Raw genomic sequence first — 21,017 nt, 5'->3', positions numbered from 1 at the left:
GCTACCTCATGAGAAGAGAAGACTCCCTGGAAAAGACCCTGATGTTGGGAAAGATGGAGGGCACAAGGAGAAGGGGACGACAGAGGACGAGATGGTTGGACAGTGTTCTCGAAGCTACCAGCATGAATTTGACCAAACTGCGGGAGGCAGTGGAAGACAGAAGTGCCTGGCGTGCTCTGGTCCATGGGGTCACAAAGAGTCCGACACGACTAAACAACTAAACAACAACAAAAATGAAAAATATATTTTATGCCATCCAATTTTGGAGGAAAGGTGACATAGAACTGCAATTACGTAAGAAAGTCCAAACCAGTCACATTTGGCTTCAAAAGAAGAAAGGTTTTTTTTAAAAAACAAAAACAAAAACTGGAAGGGGACAGGGAAGAAGGAAACTGGAAGGGAAAGTCAAGAGGGTTCTGGGGTGAGCTGTATGGCTAAAAAAAAATGAGGTTGGGGAAGAACTCCAAAAGAATCTCTCCAAACTCAGTAACGGGCATTAAAATCCCAGATGCAGCTGGGGGTAAGCAACTGTAAGTGATGCACGTTAGGGCAATAAGAAATGTAACTTTGCAGATTTGCTTGTAGGGTCTGAACTGGTGGTGAGCGATCGGCGGAGAGCTCTCAGGGTTGCAGTGGGAGCACGTTGAAGGCGTCGACCCAGTGTGCAGCAGCTGCGAAGAGAGTAAATTCTATTGTAGGGCTCATTAGGAAAAGGATTGAAAATAAAATTGCCTATATTATACAAAATCTATGGTGCAGCTGCACTTGGAATCCCGTGAACGGTTTTGGTTGCCATGCCTCAAAAACTACATTGGCTCGGAAAACGGTAACCAGAGCGATCACGGACGTGGATCAACTCGCTTACAATACTGGGGATTATTTTATTTTATTTTTGATTTAGGAAAACAGCAAGTAAGATGGGGAAGGTGCAGAGAGAATGGGTTAATAGAAGTCTATTATAAGAACTGAGGGCCATCTCATGAAGCTGAATGTTGGGAAATTCAGCTTACACAAGGGAAATGACTTACTCGTGCAGCACATAGTTAAAAACGGGGGGGATTTGCTCCCACACAATAGAGTGCCGGCTACCAGCTTGCATGGCTTTAAGAGGAGATGGGACAAATTAATGATAGCTATGATACCCTCCATTGCAGCTATAGTTTACCTTCCACTGTCAGAGGCAATGTGCCTCTTAGTACCAGTTTGTGGGAACTGCTGGTCCTGTACTCATGTGCATTGCATGCCTCCCATAGACATCTACTTGCCCACTGTAAGAACAGGATACTCAAATATCTGGACCTTTGGTCTGATCCAGTAGGCATTTGGGGAGCCAGGCAAAGCCTACCCTGTTTCAATTGGCATTTGTGCTTTAACTCGGTCACGTTTGCCAGTTCGTTAACTTTGTTTCGTATTTTATGTTTCAGATCTAGCCCTGCAATGTCTGAATTATAGCTTTTACGGCTCTTGTTCTTTCATTCTGCTAGCCTGAGTTTGGCTGCTGCTATACGTTTTGTCACTTGCATTTTCATCTCGCATTATATTTTTATGATGTGCTACTGTTTGTCAAGCCACCTTGAGTGCAATTTGTAGAAAGGCAGCACAAAATAAATAAATTAAAGCATTCTCTTTCTCTCTCTCTCTCTCTCTCTCTCTCTCTCACACACACACACACACACACACACGAGACCACCAGACCGGAATCAAGCTTTCAAGCTGCAAGCAATTCTGGTTGAACATTTTAGTACAGAATTTATCGAAGGAGGTGGACGCTCCATTGAGGAATCGCTGATTTCATTTCTGGTCCCTAGTGAAAGTGACGCGTGTATGTAGAAGGAAATGGGGAGAGACCAGTAGAAGCAAAGATGATAAAGGGTTTGGAATGCAGAGCAGGCTAGAAGAGAGTGAAGGGAAAAAGAGAGAGGTACATTTAGTTGGGGGGGGGGGGGAAGAAGAGAGATTAAGACAGTGGGATAAGCATCTTCAGATATGTAAGAGTCTGCCAGTTACAGAAATTCTCTCTTGCTGCGATTGATGTTTTTGCAATTTTGATTCATCCTATTCCATTCTTATATACCCTACAGTGAGAGTGGGGAAACTTTTACCCCTGTTGAGGACCACTTCGCCATGGGGACAATCTGTTGGAGGCCACATGCCAACTATGGGCACGACCCCTTTCTTTCCCTCTTTCTTCCTCCCATTTATCTCACATTCCACCCTCCTCTTTCTCCTAACTAACTGATGGCTTTGCAAGCCCCCTCCTTCCCTGTTTAAATGTGTCTCACAGGCATTCCAGGCAGGGGCAGGGAGGACCTACAAAACTCCAACCCTTTTGGACGGCAGTCCTACAAGAAATATGCAAAATAACTACACAGGTATTGGAAGCCGCTCCAGAACTAACAGGTGAAATCATTAGTGATACACTGGGCAATGGATACAGGACATAATACTGAATTGGCAGCATGGGAAAGGTTATGGAACGTTGATTTGGAATTTACACCGTGTAATGTGATAAAAGACAATTATATGAAAATGGTGTATAGATGGTATCTGACTCCTAGTAAATTAGCAAAAATATATAAGTCAGAATCGGATACCTGTTGGAAATGTAAAGAGAAGGAGGGTAATTTTTATTCCATATGTGGTGGTCATGTAAAGTAGCAAAAGCTTTCTGGAAAATGATTTATAATGAATTGGGGAAAAATGTTGAAGACAACCTTTGTTTTTTTTAAAAACCCAGAAGCATTTATTTTAGGAATACATGGTGGAGAGGTACCTAAAGAACAGAAAAAATTATTTATGTATGCTACTAAAGATGCCTGAATGATTTATGCCCAGAGATGGAAAAAAGAAACAGTTCCAACAAAGGAGGACTGGCAAACAAAATTGATGGAATACGCAGAGATGGTGAAGCTTATGGGAAGAATAAGAAAGCAAGAAGATAGACTTTTTAAAACAGAACGGGAAATTTTATTGATTAATTGAAAATACATTGTGAACAATTTAAAATATTAGCAGGACTGACATTAGGATTGCCATATTCTCAAAAGTGAAAATCCAGACAAAGGTGTTGAGCTTTTTTTGGGAACATCTCCCTCCCAAAATACGTTTTTGGGTTTTTCTTGATTTTTTTTTTAACCATTAAAAAAACAAAAACAAATCACGGTTTTCCCAGTTTCTTCAGCTGCCCAGACACCATTTTGCAGCCCAATTCCTGGATGTGTCCAGGAAGACCTAGACTCATGCAGTAAGAAATAATAAAATGAGAACATAAGGGAAACTTCATAAACAGGTTTGAACTGGAAAAGCTGTAGTAAAAAAGATATAAACTAAGTAAGTGGAGAAAGGAGGGGAGGGAAGTTGAAAGAAATGTAGACTAACTTTGTTGGGATTTTTGCTTAAAATATTTGTAAAATGTGAACATGAAAAATGTACTGGCCCTACTGAATATTTTCCAAGGCAGGAATGCTCATTCACACTATAAAGAGCCTATAACCCACCTACTCTCAGCAGCCAGAAGCATCATAGCCGGACCCCAGAGAGACCTGTTGATTTATGGACCACTCTGCCACAAGGTAAAGGTAAAGGGACCCCTGACCATTAGGTCCAGTTGTGACCGACTCGGGTTGCGGCGCTCATCTCACTTTATTGGCTGAGGGAGCCAGCGTACAGCTTCCGGGTCATGTGGCCAACATTACTAAGCCGCTTCTGGCGAACCAGAGCAGCACACGGGACCACCGTTTACCTTCCCGCCGGAGCAGTACCTATTTATCTACTTGCACTTTGACGAGCTTTCGAACTGCTAGGTTGGCAGGATCGGGGACTGTGCAACGGGAGCTCACCCCGTCGCGGGGATTCGAACCGCCGACCTTCTGATCGGCAAGTCCTAGGCTCTGTGGTTTAACCCACAGCGCCACCAAGGTACTGCAATGGCAAATGCCTTTCAGTTGCACAAATTCATGGCGAACAATCTGTTTGCCAGTCAGTGGCCATAAGGCATAATGGCTAAGTGGAAACGCTTAAGTTCATGACAGCACACAATGGGAGAAAGGCTTTATTGCCAAGGATGAGGAAGCTGTGAGCGGTGAGCCTCTCGGTCCTGTTGGCATCCCAATTCCCAACAAATCCCAGCTGGAACAGCCAGTGGGCAGGAATGGTAAGCGGTGTGGGCCGACCACATCTGGAATGGCAGGCTGCAGTTCATCCCTCACGGAGCTACAGTTCCCCGCGTCCTTAACAAACTACTTGGAGGGAAGCCACATGCTTTAAATGTATAGTGTGGGTGTGACCTAGGATGGAGGATACAGGTGCGAGAATGCGAAGAAAGCAGCTTCCTGTACAAAGGTAATATTTGCATTCGTAGCTCTAATCCCCAGTTGCCTCTGGCTTTGCCCACCACTGGCACATGGCCCCTGGAAAGTTGCCCATAAGGGATTGTGGCCCTCAAGCTGACAAAGATTCCTCACCATGCTATGACATAGTTGGGGGTGTGTGTGACCATGATGTGACAACCAGTGTCTGCCTGCATTCCTTTTACCAAGTTGTGTTTTCTTTTTTGTCTCCTCATTTGGATAAGACTTCTGTTGTCTTGCCTCTAGTAGCTTTCTTGACTCTGCTGCTTAACCACACTGGCATCCTCTTGGCCCATTTGGATACCTTCTAGAAGAGCTTCTCTTATTGTTGTGGTTTTGAATCGTGCCAAGCATTCTGGAGAGATGTGATCCTCTTGACTTTCCTCTTTTTGAAGACAAATGCGATTTGCGTGGGACTCTCTTGGCAATGGTCTGTTCAGGACATCTAATGAAAAATAAAAACCTACTATCTAGTTTGGAAAAGGGTCTGTCCATTTGTTCCCTATACAGTGGTACCTCAGGCTACATATGCTTCAGGTTACAGACTCTGCTAACCCAGAAATATTACCTCGGGTTAAGAACTTTGCTTCAGGATGAGAACAGAAATTGTGCTCCGGTGGCGTGGCGGCAGCAGGAGGCCCCATTAGCTAAAGTGGTGCTTCAGGTTAAGAACAGTTTCAGGTTAAGAACGGACCTCTGGAACAAATTAAGTACTTAACCCGAGGTACCACTGTAGGTTCCAGCCACTTCTGGTGATATTGCCGCCAAACATGGCGCCAGGGTTCCTGCGGTGGGGGCAGCGGAACTCATCAACGTTGGATGCCAGCTGCCATTTTGAACCAAGATGGCGGACCAGAATGTGACTTGGGCGTGACTTTACACAATCTTTGGCGCGAGGGGTCCCAACTAAAATGAAAAAACGCTATCCATTAAGAAACCTCGCAACCTTCTTTGGATTCTAAACATAATTGTTTAGTGCCGGTAACTCCCAACCTAGAAAAAAAAAGATGTTGATGCAAGGCGGTGGTAAAAGGAGAGGCAGTTTGCACTTGCTCAGAGGCACTCTTGCTATGTGCAGTCCTTACCGCCCTAAAGCTGAGCGTCGGTGTGTGTGTTGGGGGGGGGAACAGGTGTCTGGGTACACATCGCATCTTAGGTTCACAGATGCGCGCGCGCAATCCCGCTCCTCGCGGGCCGCCGGAGTGAGTCCGGATTGCAGCGAGCCTCATCAAGATTCTGTGCGCGCCGGCGAAGCGATGCAGCGCATGCCAATGCGCCTCTCTCCTCTCCCTCCTCCGACGCCGACGCCGCGCTCCCCTCCCCAAGTCAACCACCCCCTCCCAGCAGTGGGAGAGAAAAAGGCAGTGCTGCCGCCGGCCAACGCCCCTCCCAGCCTCGACACCCCCAAAGGGACACCCCCCCCAGCCCAGCCACCTCCGCTTCCGCGCATCGCCCACCCCCTCTCTCCACGGGGGTGTAGCTGGATAACGGGAGGGCGGAAGAAGAAGGGAGAAGGAAGGAGCGTTTTGGCTGCTGCGGCTTTGGCAGCCAACAGATCGCAGCCTCTGGCCTCCCCCGCCTGGCTTTGGGGGGTGGGTGGTAACGGGGGGAGGAGGAGGAGGGGGGGCCAACCGGAGAGATCTCGTTCCTCCCCATCACCACCCCCCGGGAGGACCATCCAGACGTGGACCGCGGATCTTCGCCCCTCCACTTCGCTTGCCTCCGCCGCCGCCGCCGCCGAATGATTGAAGAATCGTAGAGAGAGAGAGAGAGAGAGAGAGAGAAGGGGGGGGGGCGCTGCGTCTCTCCCACCCAATTTGCAGAAGGAGGCTCGACGTTTGCTCCCAGAATCCGGAATTGGGGGGGGGGGTGAGCCAGAAGAAGACAGCGTTCGATTACAGAGGAGGGGGTCCGGGAAGGGGGTCCTACCCCCACCCCCCGAAAAGGGGGGTGCTGCATCCTGGAGAGACGGACATGGGGAGTTTCCTATTTTATGGGCAGTTCTCCCCCCCTGGACAGGAGGGGGCCTGCGAGGCTTTGACTCCTGAGACATCTGATTAGCCCCCCCCCTCCTCCAACAACCCCACACGACCCTGAACTTGCTGTGCACCACGGTTTGGCTGCAAGGGGCTGGGGGGGCCAGGCCCCCTGGGAGCAAAGGACCCCTCTTGTCTCACTCTCCCCCCCCCCCGACCATTTTCTTCTCTTGCGGTACTGGGGCTGTTTTCTGGATGGAGAGGTGATCCGAGAGTTCTCCAAGGATACTCCGAGGAAGGGAGATTCTGAGGGAGCCGAGATCTGGAGAGTGTACGCTTTTATTTTCCAGAGAAATATATATATATATATAAAAGAAAGGGGTGGGGGAGACCGGCCTCTCCCCAAGGAAGACCACAGAGGAAAGTGGGCCTCCCCACTCTCGAAGAGGGGGAGCTGCAAGGAGACAGAGGCCGGGGGGCGCAGTTCACGGATTCCGTAAGTGGGGAGCACTTAGCTCTTACATTTCTTCTGGGGGGGGATGTGGGGTGGGCGAAAGAGGGTGCCTCTGTGTTTGTTGTCCCCCTTTCCTCGCTCCCTCGGATGTGGCCTCCGTCCAAGGGCCCTACAGGCATATGTGAGGGTGATGGGGGGGAACTGGTGGGTCTTGGGGGGCAGGGATCAGAAGGGGGTGTTTGGATTTGAGGCTGGAGGGTGGGTGGGTTGCCTTTCAGATTGCTGTGTTTGGGCTGAGTGGTTGGGTGGCTCGACGGAGGCGTATGCCGTAGAAGGTGGCGGAACTGGGTGAAATGGGTTTTTGGGGTGAGTGGGTGGGGGTCGTGGAGAGGGTGGGGAGATGCCACACGAAGATGCAGTTTATCTTCCCATCTGCCCACCCTCCTGCACCATCCACCGCTTGCCATAGATCATGTCTTTCCCCTCCTAATCTCGCCTCGCATCCCATCTCCCCACAAAAAACCCCCCCAATGAATTATTACATTTGAGCCGCACGCTCACTGCTGCTTTAGAAAAAGACTTATTTACAGCAGCCGAATACCCCAGGGCTTCCCCCTCCCCACTGCCTCTCCCTCGCCTTCCTAGGCTTTCTGGCTCCCTCAATCTAGGCCAGAGAGCTCTCTTGGTCTCCCAGTTGGCCTAGGTTGTTTCTGTTAGCCAGGCCCATCAGCCCAGGCCACAGCCCTCCCTCCTCCTTGTTAATGGAGGGGATGGTGCAGGTGGGTGGCATCGGACAAATCCAGGGGCTTTTCCAGCCCTGTAGGCAAGGCCAACAGACTCTTGGTTGGAGAGCAGAGATCTGGGGATAGCTAAGGAATACATGTCTCGGAGATGGGTTTAAGCCTGCACAAGTTTCTAGCCCACATTGTGTGTGTGTGTTCATTAGTGCACTTGCTCACAACTGGCTGCTGCACCAGTCTTTTGTGGCATATTGGTGGTCTAAGGGGTGGAAAGAAAGAAAGAAAGAAAGAAAGAAAGAAAGAAAGAAAGAAAGGAAGGAAGGAAGGGCCAACTCTGTTTCAGGATACAAAGGCTCCGTTGCCTCTAGGCCATTCTTAGTTGCCACGGGCTACACAAAGTCTGCCTGCCTGCGCAAGTCTCCTTCACTCCCTGTGTAATTTTTAAGAAACACTTCTCTCGTTCTGTCCCCTTTCCTGGCTCTTCTGCAATTCTCTGTGTGTCAGAACAAAACCATCAGAAGCTTCCCAGCTTCGCCCACAATGCATTGCTCTGGTAATCCTCACAACAGCCCTGGAAGGTAGGCCTCTGTTGCTATAATTTCTAGGTCCATTGTTCTCAAGTTAGACTTTAGCTCCACATACATTCCCTGCTCTGTTTCCAGCTCCTTCACCCCACGATGCAGTCACTCCTTGTTTCCTTCCTCCCTCAGAAGGTCTCCTGAGGTCTCTCCATTCTTCTGACGTCTTCTTTTGCATCCTCTTGAGCCTCTTCGCCACAGTCCCAATCCTTCTGCCCAGGACACCTGGCAGCTCTCGGGTTCAACCCCCCCCCCATTCCATAACACCGGATATTCTCCCTGGTATCTACAGCTCCCCCTCCCCAGGCTCCCACAACCCCACCTTCCTCTCTGAATCTTCCCCATGCAAAACAGAGGAAGGCTTTTGAGACTTAGGAAGAGGACTCAGCCAGATTACGGTATTTGTCCACTTAACCCAGTGCTGCCTTCTCTGACTGGCAGTCTCACTCTCGCATCTCAGGCAGAGGTCTTTCCTGATCCCTTTCTAACTGGAGATACGAGGGATTGAACCCCTGGACCTTGTTCCTGTAGAGCACTGAGTTATGGTCCCACCCTCAAGCTCCCATCCAGCATTGATCTCCCTGTTGTGCTTGGGTCCCTTAATGCAGGCTTCCCACTGGGACACCTGGTAGGCCACTGTGAGGACAGAATGCCTGATCCTGCAGGGATATTCTTGCATTGTTCCTTACAAACCCACCTACATGTCTGGAAGCAGCAATGACCAAGGATGGAGCATCATTAACGACTGTGTGGAAGAGGGAAACAACTTGCACAGAGTCTTGCACAACTGCTGTAGGTATAGTTGGGAACCTTCTCCTCCTCTGTCCATCCTAATAGGGGCCCCCTTTCTTCCCAATCTCCCACCTGCACCTCTCCCCAAACCGAACCATTAGGAAGCACCCCCAGTGAACTCTCTCTTGCCATCAGTTACCTTGCATACCTGTCTTGTATCTCACTATTGCAACCTCCTGCATAAGCTCCCTGCTTCCTCCTCCAGCCATGGCCGTGTTTCCTTTATCCTGGATGCACCTCCTTGCTCCTAACCCAACCTGCTTGGTTGGTTCTTTGTTGTCATCCCAGCCTGCCTCCACTTAGGCAAGCCACTATCTCCTCCTCCTGTGGTGCCCTTTGCTCTCCCCCCAACATACTTCCATCCTCCTTGTTTGCTCCTTGGATGTAACCCTTGCCTCTCTCTCTCTCTCTGTGTGATGATGTGACCTCTCTCGCCTGACTCCCTCCCTTCCTTTGAATCTCACACCCAACACCCTTTGCATTCCATTAAGAGCCGGCTCTGCCATTGCTTAGCAGGGTGAAGTGGCCCGACTCAGGTAGCAAAATTTATTTGGTGGAGGGTGGCGGGAAGAGCAGCAAATTGTTAACGACTTAGTTGGCGCCCACCTTGGTGGGCCCTAAAAGTCAACCGAGGAGGCTTTCTTATTCGGATCTCATCCGGCTTCCACATGGTGCCCTGTGCCTGCTAACTTCCCTCTTTTCCTTCTCTCCAGTGCCCGCCTCCTTCTCCTCTCCTGACCAGCTGGGAATTTTGGAACCCCTGTGCCCTATTTCCACCCCGTTTCCTCCCTGCCCCTTTCTGTCTTGGGTGCGCAGCAGCCTTGGCGAGCAGCTGTTGAGGCCGCGGGTGGCGGTTGGTGAGGAGAGGGGTAGAGCTCTGCCCCTGCCAGCCCCAGTTAGCATCTCCCCATCCCCCTGGCAGCTTCACCAAGCTCTGTGGCAAGAGACGGAAACGGATCCGAGACAGGGATCCAATTGCTGTGACAGCCACAGCAGATTTGCCGAGGTCTGGGTGTCGCAGCCTTCCTGGGGCTTTGGTGGAGTGTGGTGGTGGGGGGAGAGGAAATGGGGTGGGGGGCCAGGGAGGTGCATGGGTTTCTCTCTCTCTCTGTGTTGAACATCTCTCTGTGTAGCTCAGGAAGCGAAAGGGAAAGGACAGTGGCGTTTCTGGGTGCCAGGGAGCTCAAAAAGGTCTTGTTTCCTTATCCAAGCTCTCCTTGCTCTGTTTGCTGGGAAGAAAAGGAGCTGTTTTATTCAGGGGGAGTTTTTCCTGGGGAAGAAGGGATGGGAAGTTGCAAGGAAAATGCAAGCGTCTGAGGCTGGAGGGTGCCAGCGTTGAGCTCTGGGTCCTCAGCAACAACTTGGCTGCTTGTTTGCAGTCTGTTGTGGCACCTGCTTAGGAAATGTGCATGTTTCGTGGTCTGGCGTGTCTCCATGACTGCATTCACATGCTCCGTTTGAAGCACTATAAACTTTCATAGCTTCCCCCAAAGAATTCTGGGAGCTGCAGGTCCCAGAGTGGAATAATGATCATTCCCTCTTCCCAGGGAACTCTGGGGATTGTAGTTCTGTTAGCTGGGTAGTGCGGTCTCCTGACAACTCTTAGCACCCTTAACAAACTACAGCTCCCAGAATTCATTGGGAGGGGGAGCCACAACTGTTTAAAGTGGTATCACGGTGGTTAAAATGTTTGGTGTGACCATGGTTCAAGAGTTGGAATCCTTAATGTCTTCCCCCCAGTGTAGGACTGGAGTGTGGAAAGTCTGGCTCTCCAGAGATGCTGCTGGACTACAACTCCCATCATCCCCAGCCGTCGTGGCTAATGCCATCTGCGAGGCCACAGCATTCCTCAGTTTTTTCCGTGGGTCTAGGCTGGGCCTGTGGGTTTTGTGACCCTACAGTTCACCAGTAGTGGAGAAACATCTCTGCTTTGCTTTCTGCCTGAGATGGCAAAGATGGGGCAGTGTTGTTGAGCATTTTGCGGCTGCAATAAATCAGGGGTGGGGGCTGCAATTCAGTTTGATGGGTCGTGTCCAGCAGGCACAGATGGTGGGCACAGGGATGCTTGTGACTTTGGAGACTGGTGGCGATTTTAGGGCCCACCACAATAGGAGATCAACATGTGCGCTGTGCTGTGAAAATGATCCAGAACATCTCCCTGGAACGCTACGTGGTGTCCATTTCTTTCTCGACCACCTCCTTCTGAATCCCTATTCCCAGACCGCAGGTTTTTATCCAAGAAGTATACCCCTCAGCCCCCATCGCAAAAATACCAAAGTCCCAGCACTGACATCTACATGGGGCTCTATTTATCCCTTGTTATTCTTGCCCCTCTCCTTTTGTTTTGTCTCCCACAGCCAACGTTTAGACTGTAAGTTGCTTGGGGCACAGACTGATCTGCCTCCTGTCCTCAAGTACATTGATGGTTCTAGAGAGGCGGAATAATAATAATAATAATAATAATACCATTACAATTTGGGTGCATGGGGACTGCTTCTCATTGGTTCCCTGCCTTTGGCGAATTCATTGGTTGCAGGCCTGTTTTATTTTTGTTTAATTCTGCCATTGCTTTATCCCTGTGTTAGCACCGTAAGCTTGGGGGGGGGGGAGCGGGGAGATTCTTGGGCACAACATCCCCAGTTGTTCCCCTTAACTTGAAAGAGTTTGAGGCATGCAGTCGTACTCTGGTTTTGTCCTACTGAGAATAAGCCCAACTCTTTTTCTTCTACACGTGCAGTAAAATGTGTTGGGAATGAGGTGGCAGAGTCCTTGAATGGGAGAGGACTGTACCACTTCACAGGCTGCAGGGAGCAATTGCTTCCCTAAATGGTGGAAAAATCCCTATCAACCCCCCCACCATCCCCTAAAGCAAAACATCAGATTGTTCATAATAAGCCTTAACAGTTCAAAAGAGGTAAGATAAGTTTTCCCCAACCTGGTGTCTTCCAAAGCTTTTGGGCCAGAACTCCCATCGTTCGTTGCCGGCGTAGCTGAGAGTTGTAGCCCCAAACTCCCAGAAGTTGGGGAAGGCTGAGTAGGAGTTCAGAAATGTAACATTTCTATGCACTGATAAAAAATTCAGACTTAACAAGTGGAAAATCTAGAGCGGTGATCTTCAGCTTCTCCAGAACCGAGGCCCACCTCTGATTCCTAACCTGCAATGTGGGACCCGCTTTCCCACATTCTCTTTTGATCTATACTTACTATAATATGCTAATGAGGCATATTATTGAATTTTGAAATGGCAATTCACAGAGCAATGGACACAGTGGTATCTTAGCATTACTACTAAATGAAAACCAGCAAGAAATTAACTTCCCCCTGATTCCAACCCTACTGCAGGAAGTGGAGTGAGGCTGATGTTTTTATCCCTGCTTTTTCTACCCTCCAACATTTCTCCGATGAAAATAGGGACATCCTATTCAGTTGTTGTTGTTGTTGGGCTGCCTTCAGATATATTCTACAGATTGTATCTCCTTGGCTCAGAGGTTGCATAACTCCATGCCCTCCAACTTTTCTCCAATGAAAATAGGGATGTCCTAAAGAAAAGTCGGACGTTCTGGGATCAATTCAGAAATTCGGATGGCTTCTGTAAATCTGGGTCTGTCCCTGGAAAATAGGAGCACTTGGAGGGTCTGTAAACTCTCACATCCTGTAGCCAGACTTCTGCCATCACTTCCTGGGTCCCCTTGTTGCTGCCATGATGTCAACTGCTGGGCAACCAAGCTACCTGCACTTTGGCATTCCAGTCCCCAAAGTACTTCCATTCTGGGAGAAGTCTAGAAAGCCGTCGAGACAGACTGGAAAGCAAGCAGCGTGTCCCTTGTTCCATTGAAAAGCTCCCTCACTAAAGACATAGCTCTAGGAAGGTGGGGCATGTGGTTGGCCAGAAATCCTGTTTTTATTGGGGGAAAAGGGCTCTTGGCTATCTCTTGACCCATCGCGAAAATGAGTGCCTTATCCGAAGAAGATGCTCTACCCCAGAAACTGCATGAAATTCTCCTTTGGTTTGGTCAGCCTTAGCTTGGAGTCCAACATGGCAGCGTCAGCATTGTCATGACCCATCTGGGATGGCCTCACTTCCTCCCTGTGGTTCCTGACCCACTGGTGGAAGACCTCTGATACTGAACAGAACAACCCATCAATTTATTGCAGGCAGTACACCAAACACTTTAAAAAGTATGCTGTGCAGGGAAATCTCACAGCAGCACAGGTTGAAAACAGTTGTACAGTGGTACCTCGGGTTACAGACGCTTCAGGTTACAGACTCCGCTAACTCAGAAATAGTACCTCGGGTTGAGAACTTTGCTTCAGGATGAAAACAGAAATCATGTGGCGGCAGCGGGAGGCCCCATTAGCTAAAGTGGTACTTCAGGTTAAGAACAGTTTCAGGTTAAGAACGGACCTCCAGAACGAATTAAGTTCTTAACCCGAGGTCCCACTGTAAATCGCCATCTCCTTTTCCACTACCACTTCCCCTCACCCTACAGGCAACCAAACACAGGAAGGGGCCTTTTCTGTGGTGGCTCCCCATTCGTGGAATACTCTCCTCAGGGACGCTTGCCTGGCGCCTTCATTACATATCCTTAGGCGCCAGGTAAAAATGTTCCTCTTCAACCAGGCCTTTGGCTGATTAACATTCTGTGGTCCTTTTAATGGGACTGAGAGGGGGTTTATTGGCTTGTTTCACTGTTGTTTTATTATGTATTTTGTGTTTTCGTTTTGTATTCTTATGTTGTGAACTTTGGATGAAGGGTGGCATACAAATTTAGTTAACAACAAACAACAACCACACAAAAGCAAAATCAACAAAACCATGTACAGCACCACGTTTTAAGTACAGTGGTACCTATAAAATTCTTAACCCGAGGTACTACAGTGGTACCTCGGGTTACAGATGCTTCAGGTTACAGACTCCGCTAACCCAGAAATAGTACCTCGGGTTAAGAACTTTGCTTCAGGATGAGAACAGAAATTGCGTGGTGGTAGCAGCGAGGTGGCAACAACGGGAGGCCCCATTAGCTAAAGTGGTACCTCAGGTTAAGAACAGTTTCAGTTTCAGAACAAATTAAGTTCTTAACCCGAGGTACCACTGTATAAAGCTTCGATAATGTTGAGTGAGGCCCTGAAGATTGTTCTTCCAGGTTCAGGCATGGATTTGCTTACTTCTTCTCACTGCTACAGATAGTAAGCAACACCTCTGCCAGTGATACTGTTGGGATTTTATCCTCCATTAGATATTTAACATACAATTGAACTGACCTTCCTGGTAGTTTGGTCAGCAAAAGGCCCATCTATCCATCCATCCATTGACTGATTAAGCAATCAATTAATTAATTAACTGAAGGGGAGTACCATGTAGGCCACTTTGAGCTTCCTTGAAGAAAAAGGTGATATAGAAATGCAATAAGTAAATAAGCAAGTACCGGTAATATAATGAACTGTATGCTGCTGAACTCCAGTACAGAAAATACAGAACGGAAGGGCACAGAAAGTATTTTCTTTCTATAAAATCGTGGTTATGATTTGATAGACGGGGTGCAGCAGGAGGGGAGAAACAACAACGCCATGGGAAAAGGGGTGGAAAGTTGACAAAAATAAGAGAAAAGATGAAATTGTGTTTTGGCTGTATATGCTAAAAATGTTGAAACTTAATAAAATATAAAGGAAGGAAGGGAAAGAAAGTAAGTTCTTTATCACTAGGGAGGTGAAATCCCTGTCAAACTTCATGTGCCCCCCCCCCCCATTAGCTATTAGACGGTGGATTGGAAATAGTGGAGGGTTTAAGGGACATGTTTACTTCCTGCAGTGGTGGCTTGCGGTATACCATGGAAAACGAGAGGGCCGGCTGGTCATTTTGGGATAGTTCTTACTGCCCGATTTGCCAAGATGCAGACTGTAAAACAGGATTGTGCTCAGATGGCATATTGAGCTGTGCATGCAGACTTCACAGGCGTTGATGCTTGCTTGAAGACTTGCGTGTGATTTCTTGGTTTCTAACATTTTTTCCCCCTCGGGGGCAGCGGCTGGATGTAGTGGAATTGATGGGTGCTGCCGCCTTGATGCTGTGAAGCTCCCGGAGAAGGGAGTTGTCATAGAGAGCTCTGGGTTTCCTTTTCAAATACTGTATCTGTGGCAGAGGAAATCAGATTGCATTTCTCCAGTACTGGCATGTTTAGGGTGCCAACTTGACTTGCAACAGGGCTAGTTTTTTAATACCAGGCGTCCATGCTTGGACTGACTGGGATATTTGTTTAAAGAGAGAGCTTCAGAGCATGTGCAGAATGGCCTCTCCCTGCAAACTGGCCACAGTCGAAGCACATCTGAACTTTCAGATTTTCCCTCTTTTGGCCACTTTGTCCTCTGTGCCCAACATATCAGTTGATAGGAATGCTCTCTCCCTCCTCTGTGAGCTTGCATGCATGTGGCTACTAGGCTAGAGTGCTTCATTCATTCATTCATTTATGTAATATATTTATGTCTTGCCTTTCTTCCGAGCTGGGATTCCAGGCGGCTTACCACATTTAAAAATGTATATATGAATTACAAAAATGCAAACTGGTTAGAAACAAAACTTAAAACACATCAGAACACATTTAGAGCCAGCAATTGAAATCCAGCTTGCCTCTAGAGCAGCCCTGATCCTTAGTTTCCAAAGGTCTGTCTGAACAGGAAGGATAACAAAGAGGGAGCCAGTCTAACCTCTCTTGGGAGCGAATGCCGCAATATGGGAACAGCCACCAAAAAGGCTCCTTCTCATGTCATCACCAACCGGGCTTCTGATGTTGATGGGACCGAGAGGAGGTGCTCATCTGGGCATCTTAGCACCAGGGCAGGTTCATATAAGGAGATATGATCTTTCAGGTAGCCTAGGCCCAAGTTGTATATGCAGAGCTGACCTCAAGGATTTGGCTTTCAGGCTCCCTGATCCAGTGACTGGGTAGAAACTGCTGTTGTTTACAACAGGAGTTTCATTGCCATTGAGGTGGCATACCTGTGTCTTGGCTGTAGCACTTCAGAATGGAAGTGAGGACCAAGGGCTTACCCACACTTGCCTTTCCCCCTGTTCTTTCCAGGCCCAGGTTCACGCCAGGAGAAGGAAAACTGGTCCTAAACCTCTGCTACCTTGCAGGATATCTTCAGGAGAATAAATGCCTAAGGAGTAAACCCTGCCCAAATTTGGAGCTTAGTCCCTAAGACAGTTGGATGGCACCTTGTGCGCCTCCTTCCGGCAACTCCTGCAGCCAAGCTGGGGCCAAATGTATTGCTCTGCTTTCCTTTGGACCACATCAGTGAGTCTTGTCATCTGGGCAACCCAGGACACTGCCCAAGCTTGCACCCTCAGGAGGTCACTTTAGCATTGCTAACACAGAGGTTCAACTTCACCCCCAGAGGCCAGTGTGGTGTAGTGGTTAAGAGCAGTGGACTCGTAATCTGGTGAACCGGGTTCGCTTCCCCGCTCCTCCATATGCAGCTGCTGGGTGACCTTGGGCTAGTCACACTTCTTTGAAGTCTCTCAGCCCCACTCACCTCACAGAGTGTTTGTTGTGGGGGAGGAAGGGAAAGGAGAATGTTAGCCGCTTTGAGACTCCTTAGGGCAGTGATAAAGTGGGATATCAAATCCAAACTCCTCCACAGATTGTTTGTTGTGGGGGAGGAAGGGAAAGGAGAATGTTAGCCGCTTTGAGACTTCTTAGGGTAGTGATAAAGCGGGATATCAAATCCAAACTCCTCCTCTGCTGCTTCTTCTTCTTCTTCTTCTTCTTCTTCTTCTTCTTCTTCTTCTTCTTCTCCTCCTCCTCCTCCTCCTCCTCCTCCTCCTCCTCCTCCTCCTCCATTGTCTCTCAAGACAGATGGCTGCCAACACTTTATCTGACTTAATATAAGACAGCTTCTGTAGATTGTGAACCCCAGTTCCAAACTGAAGTGGTAAAGGGCGGGGGGATGTCTTCAAGGAAAGCATGTTTTACAGGAGTTGGGATATTAGTCTGCTTTGATCATTTGCAAGACTTCAGCCCTTCTGTAAGTGCAGGAGCTGAGGAAAGCAGCATGGGCAAAGAGGTCTCAGCTGTCCCTTGATAACTGAACTCCTAGGACTGGGAAATCTTTATAAACAATTATATGTAGATATACACATGCTGAGTTCGATGATCTGTCTGTTGAGCCTGTACATAAGTAAAGCCCCTATGTTGCAGGGTGAAGGTTAAAGATGCTTGTTGGGTCTGGGAAGGGTAAAGGCCACAGGTCTAGGGAATGAATCTGCGCAGGGGGACGAAGCCACTACAGCATCTCCGTAAGCTGATTATCTCCACAGCCTTCTCCTTGCTAGGATTGCAGCTGGGAGCGCAGGAGGCCTTTGATCCCATTAAACTCTTACCAGGGCTTTGCCCACAGCTAATCGGGGACTTCCTGCTAAGAACCGCTGTAATACAACTTACCTCCGAACATTTGACGGAGGAAACGAGCCAGGTTTAGGGTCTCTTTTTCTCGCCACCAGCTCAGTATGGGCTGGGCAGGACTGTGAGGAAAGCCTTCTAGATTGTTGAAAAAAAGGAATCTAGCACATGACCCGCAGCTGTGGCTTGCCAGGGGCTGAACTGATGTGGTTACGTTTTGCACACACACCCTCTCTCTCTGCAGCCGCCATGCGCTAATGTAGTGAAACGGTCCCTCGCACCAGTAGCATAAGGAATCGGCAATGTTCCAGGGGCTCAGTCCAGTTCCCCGTATCAGTATAACCCCACCCATGCTTTTTATGCACATCACTTACTTCCTGCCCCCCCCCAAGTGTGATATAGGTAAAGGGTACTTGAACCTTCTCCTTGGTGCATGGGCATATATGGGCAGCAACCCCCCCCCGCCCCCGTAAACCAAGTAAATAAATACAAATACTTCACTAAAAGTAGAAATGATCAGAATATTTGAAAATGAAATGTTCACAGAGGTCTCTTGGGTGGTGTTGCGCTGCATTCTAGCGATGCAACTGGCAATCCGACTGAGCGATAGACAGAGCCAGAGAGAGGGTGATGACATGTGGGTGTCCCCCCCAACATAAATAATAATAATAATAATAATAATAATAATAATAATAATATAATTTATTATTTATACCCCGCCCATCTGGCTGGGTTTCCCCAGCTACTCTGGGCAGCTTCCAACAAAATATTAAAATACAATAATGCCTCAAACATTAAAAGCTTCCCTAAACAGGGCTGCCTTCAGATGTCTTCTAAAAGTCTGGTAGTTGTTGTTCTCTTTGACATCTGGTGGGAGGGCGTTCCACAGGGCGGGTGCCACTACCGAGAAGGCCCTCTGCCTGGTTCCCTGTAGCTTTGCTTCTCGCACTGAGGGAACCGCCAGAAGGCCCTTGGCGCTGGACCTCAGTATCCAGGTAGAACGATGGGGGTGGAGACGCTCCTTCAGATCTTGGCTATGCCCATGCCTTGGTGTGAGGAGCAACAAGCTGAGCTCACTTATTGCAGGAGAGCATAGGGACCTGCAACGGACCACGGATCCAACACATTGTCTACGCTTGATGGCTGTGGCTCTTTAGGATTCCATTTTGGGGGGGGGGGGTCTCTCTCAGCCCTACTTGGAATGAACCTTGACCTCCTGCATGCTGTGTCACTGAGCTGCCTCCTTCCCTGGAGTGATAAGTAGCAACCATTTCTTTTTATTTAAGTAATGTATTGATTAACTGGGACGCGGGTGGCGCTCTGGTCTAAACCACAGAGCCTAGTGCTTGCCGGTTGGAAGGTCGGTGGTTCAAATCACCACGACGGGGTGAGCTCCCATTGCTCGGTCCCAGCTCCTGCCAACCTAGCAGTTCGAAAGCACACCAAAAAGGGCAAGTAGATAAATAGGTACTGCTCCAGCAGGAAGGTAAACGGCGTTTCCGTGTGCTGCTCCAGTTCGCCAGAAGTGGCTTAGTCATGCTGGCCACATGACCTGGAAGCTGTCTGCGGACAAATGCTGGCTCCCTCGGCCTATAGAGCGAGATGAGCGCTGCAACCCCAGAGTCAGCCACGACTGGACCCAACGGTCAGGGGTCCCTTTACCTTTACCTATTGATTAACTGGAGAATTCATAGCCTGCTCCTCCAGTGTAAATACACCAGTCAGGGTGGCTAGGACTATACAAAAGTTGCAATTTCATAAATAAGTTTTAAGATATTTTTACTTTGGATTTTTTTCTTTTAAAAAGATTAGGTCTCTAGTAGGGCTGAGCAATGTGTGGTTTTCAACATCGTGATATATCACCGGCTAAACATCACAATACAGTGGAATCTCGGTTGTCAAACGTAATCCATTCCAGAGGACCGTTTGACTTCTGAAACGTTTGACAACCGAGGCACAATTGCCAGTTGCCAATTGCATTTGAGAAAATGGAGAAATGTACCTCGGAAGCCGATCCACTTTTGAGGCATGTTTGAAAACGGAATCATCCAATTCTGGGTTATCGGTGTTCGAAAGCCGAGACTTTTGACTTCCGAAGCGTTCGACAACCGAGGTTCCATTGTATACCTATATATCACAGTGTCTGAAATAAGGATGGAGCTACACAGAGACATTGGCAAGCGTCACGGTTTTTCTCCCATTGTGATTTTTGCATAGCACACACACACACCATGATTCGCAATCTATTGCCAGGTCAAAAATTATGAAACCGATATCACAATATGGACTTAAAACTGGTTTTGGATGATATATCACTATATTGCCCAGTCCTAGTCTCTAGCCCACAGATGGAGAACCTAAGCCCTTTGGACGCTGTTGGACTACAACTCCCATCATCCCTGACCATGCTTGCTGGAGCTGATGGGAATTGTAGTCCAGCAACTTCAGGATGTTCCCCACAGGTTCCCCACACATGCCTTATGGTTATGAAAGTTGGCTCGAAAGCTTGTGAGCGATATATTGTGTGGCATTTGTAAAGCCAAAAAGGTATTCGGTAGGGTTTCCAACAGAGGAGGACTTGAGCAGAGCTTCCGTGTCTTGCTGTTCTGTGTCTAGAAGCAGAATGAATTATAGAAAGTAAGGGAAGAGATATTCGAAGCTCCTTTGACCGGGGATCGCAGTGGGACCGGGAGGAAAATGAATTTGTGCATCCGCAGGCAGCAATTCTTCTATCATGCTGCCTCTATGTCTCTGAAAAACAGTTCTGGGCACACATGAGGATTATCTCACAAACACGATGACCGAGTGCTGAAGCCCCAAGCTGGTCACAACAGCACAGCTATAGCCACAAATAAGATGCCCTCTAGCTTGTGTCTGAATTATGTGCTCTGTGGGCACCCATAAAGAGCAGACTCCCAGATTTATGCCTTGTCTTGTTTCGCGGGCACAGCTGAGGTAATAAGACGTTCCACCCCAGTGGTTTTCTCAAATGGAGTTCGGGGAAATCCCTGGGTTCATACTGGGGCTTCCTCAGGGACAAGATCAGTAATGGCAGACAAGTTTTACTGACCCCCATTAACTAATCTCCCTCTGCATGAAGGGTTGCCATAAAGAAAAATCACCCTACTTGCCATACGTCTGGGTTTTCCTGGACATTTCTGCCAATTCAGCAGAAGTCCTCCCGGGTACCATTTTGCAACCTGATTTCCGGATGCGTCCGGGAAAACCTGGACTTTTGGCAGCCCTACTTGCATGCAAGCTCTGTGTGAAGCCAGTTCAACCTGCAGAAGCAGGCTGATTAATTGGTTAGGTTAACCATTTAAATATGTGCGTGCGTGTGTATATGTATGTGTGAGTATTAAATATATGTATATCAGTGCGGAGTAGAGGTTCGAGTGCAGGACTACTGAACTAGGACCTGTGAGACCAGGGTTCAAATCCCCACCCAGCCCTGAATCCCACTGAGTGACTTTGGGCCAGTCGCCGTTTCCCAGCCTGACCTACTTCACAGGGTTGTTGTGAGTGCAAAAATGGACTGGGGGAGAAGTGTGTAAGCCACTGTGATCTCTTTGGAGAAAAGGTGGGATATAAATGTGTGTTTGTGTGGGTGTGGATACACTTAGAATAACTTAAAATTATTTTTAAAACAATTATTCTTTTTTTAAAAAAACAGATCCCAGAAAACTTTTTTTTTGTTCCCTACAGGTTTGCCTCCCCTCTTCCCCGGTTTCC

At 48.3% G+C, this 21,017-nt stretch overlaps 1 protein-coding gene across 2 annotated transcripts in view; it reads left to right on the top strand.

Moving 5' to 3' along the window:
- Positions 1 to 5,649: 5,649 nt before the first annotated feature.
- Positions 5,650 to 21,017, top strand: part of GRIK5 (glutamate ionotropic receptor kainate type subunit 5) — a 95,134-nt gene continuing 79,766 nt past the window's right edge. Inside the window, exon 1 of one of the 2 annotated variants that reach the window (XM_081018632.1) lies at positions 5,650 to 6,821. The gene's annotated coding sequence lies outside the window, so the exon portion shown is untranslated. The remainder of the gene's footprint in view (positions 6,822 to 21,017) is intronic. The other variant, XM_081018631.1, reaches the window with a different exon arrangement.

Source organism: Podarcis pityusensis (assembly GCF_964106645.2).
Source record: "Podarcis pityusensis genome assembly, chromosome: 8".
In the NCBI taxonomy this organism is placed as follows: Eukaryota; Metazoa; Chordata; class Lepidosauria; order Squamata; family Lacertidae; genus Podarcis; species Podarcis pityusensis.
The sequence above is the reverse complement of the archived record's forward strand: the minus strand, read 5'-3'. Positions and strand labels throughout refer to the sequence as shown.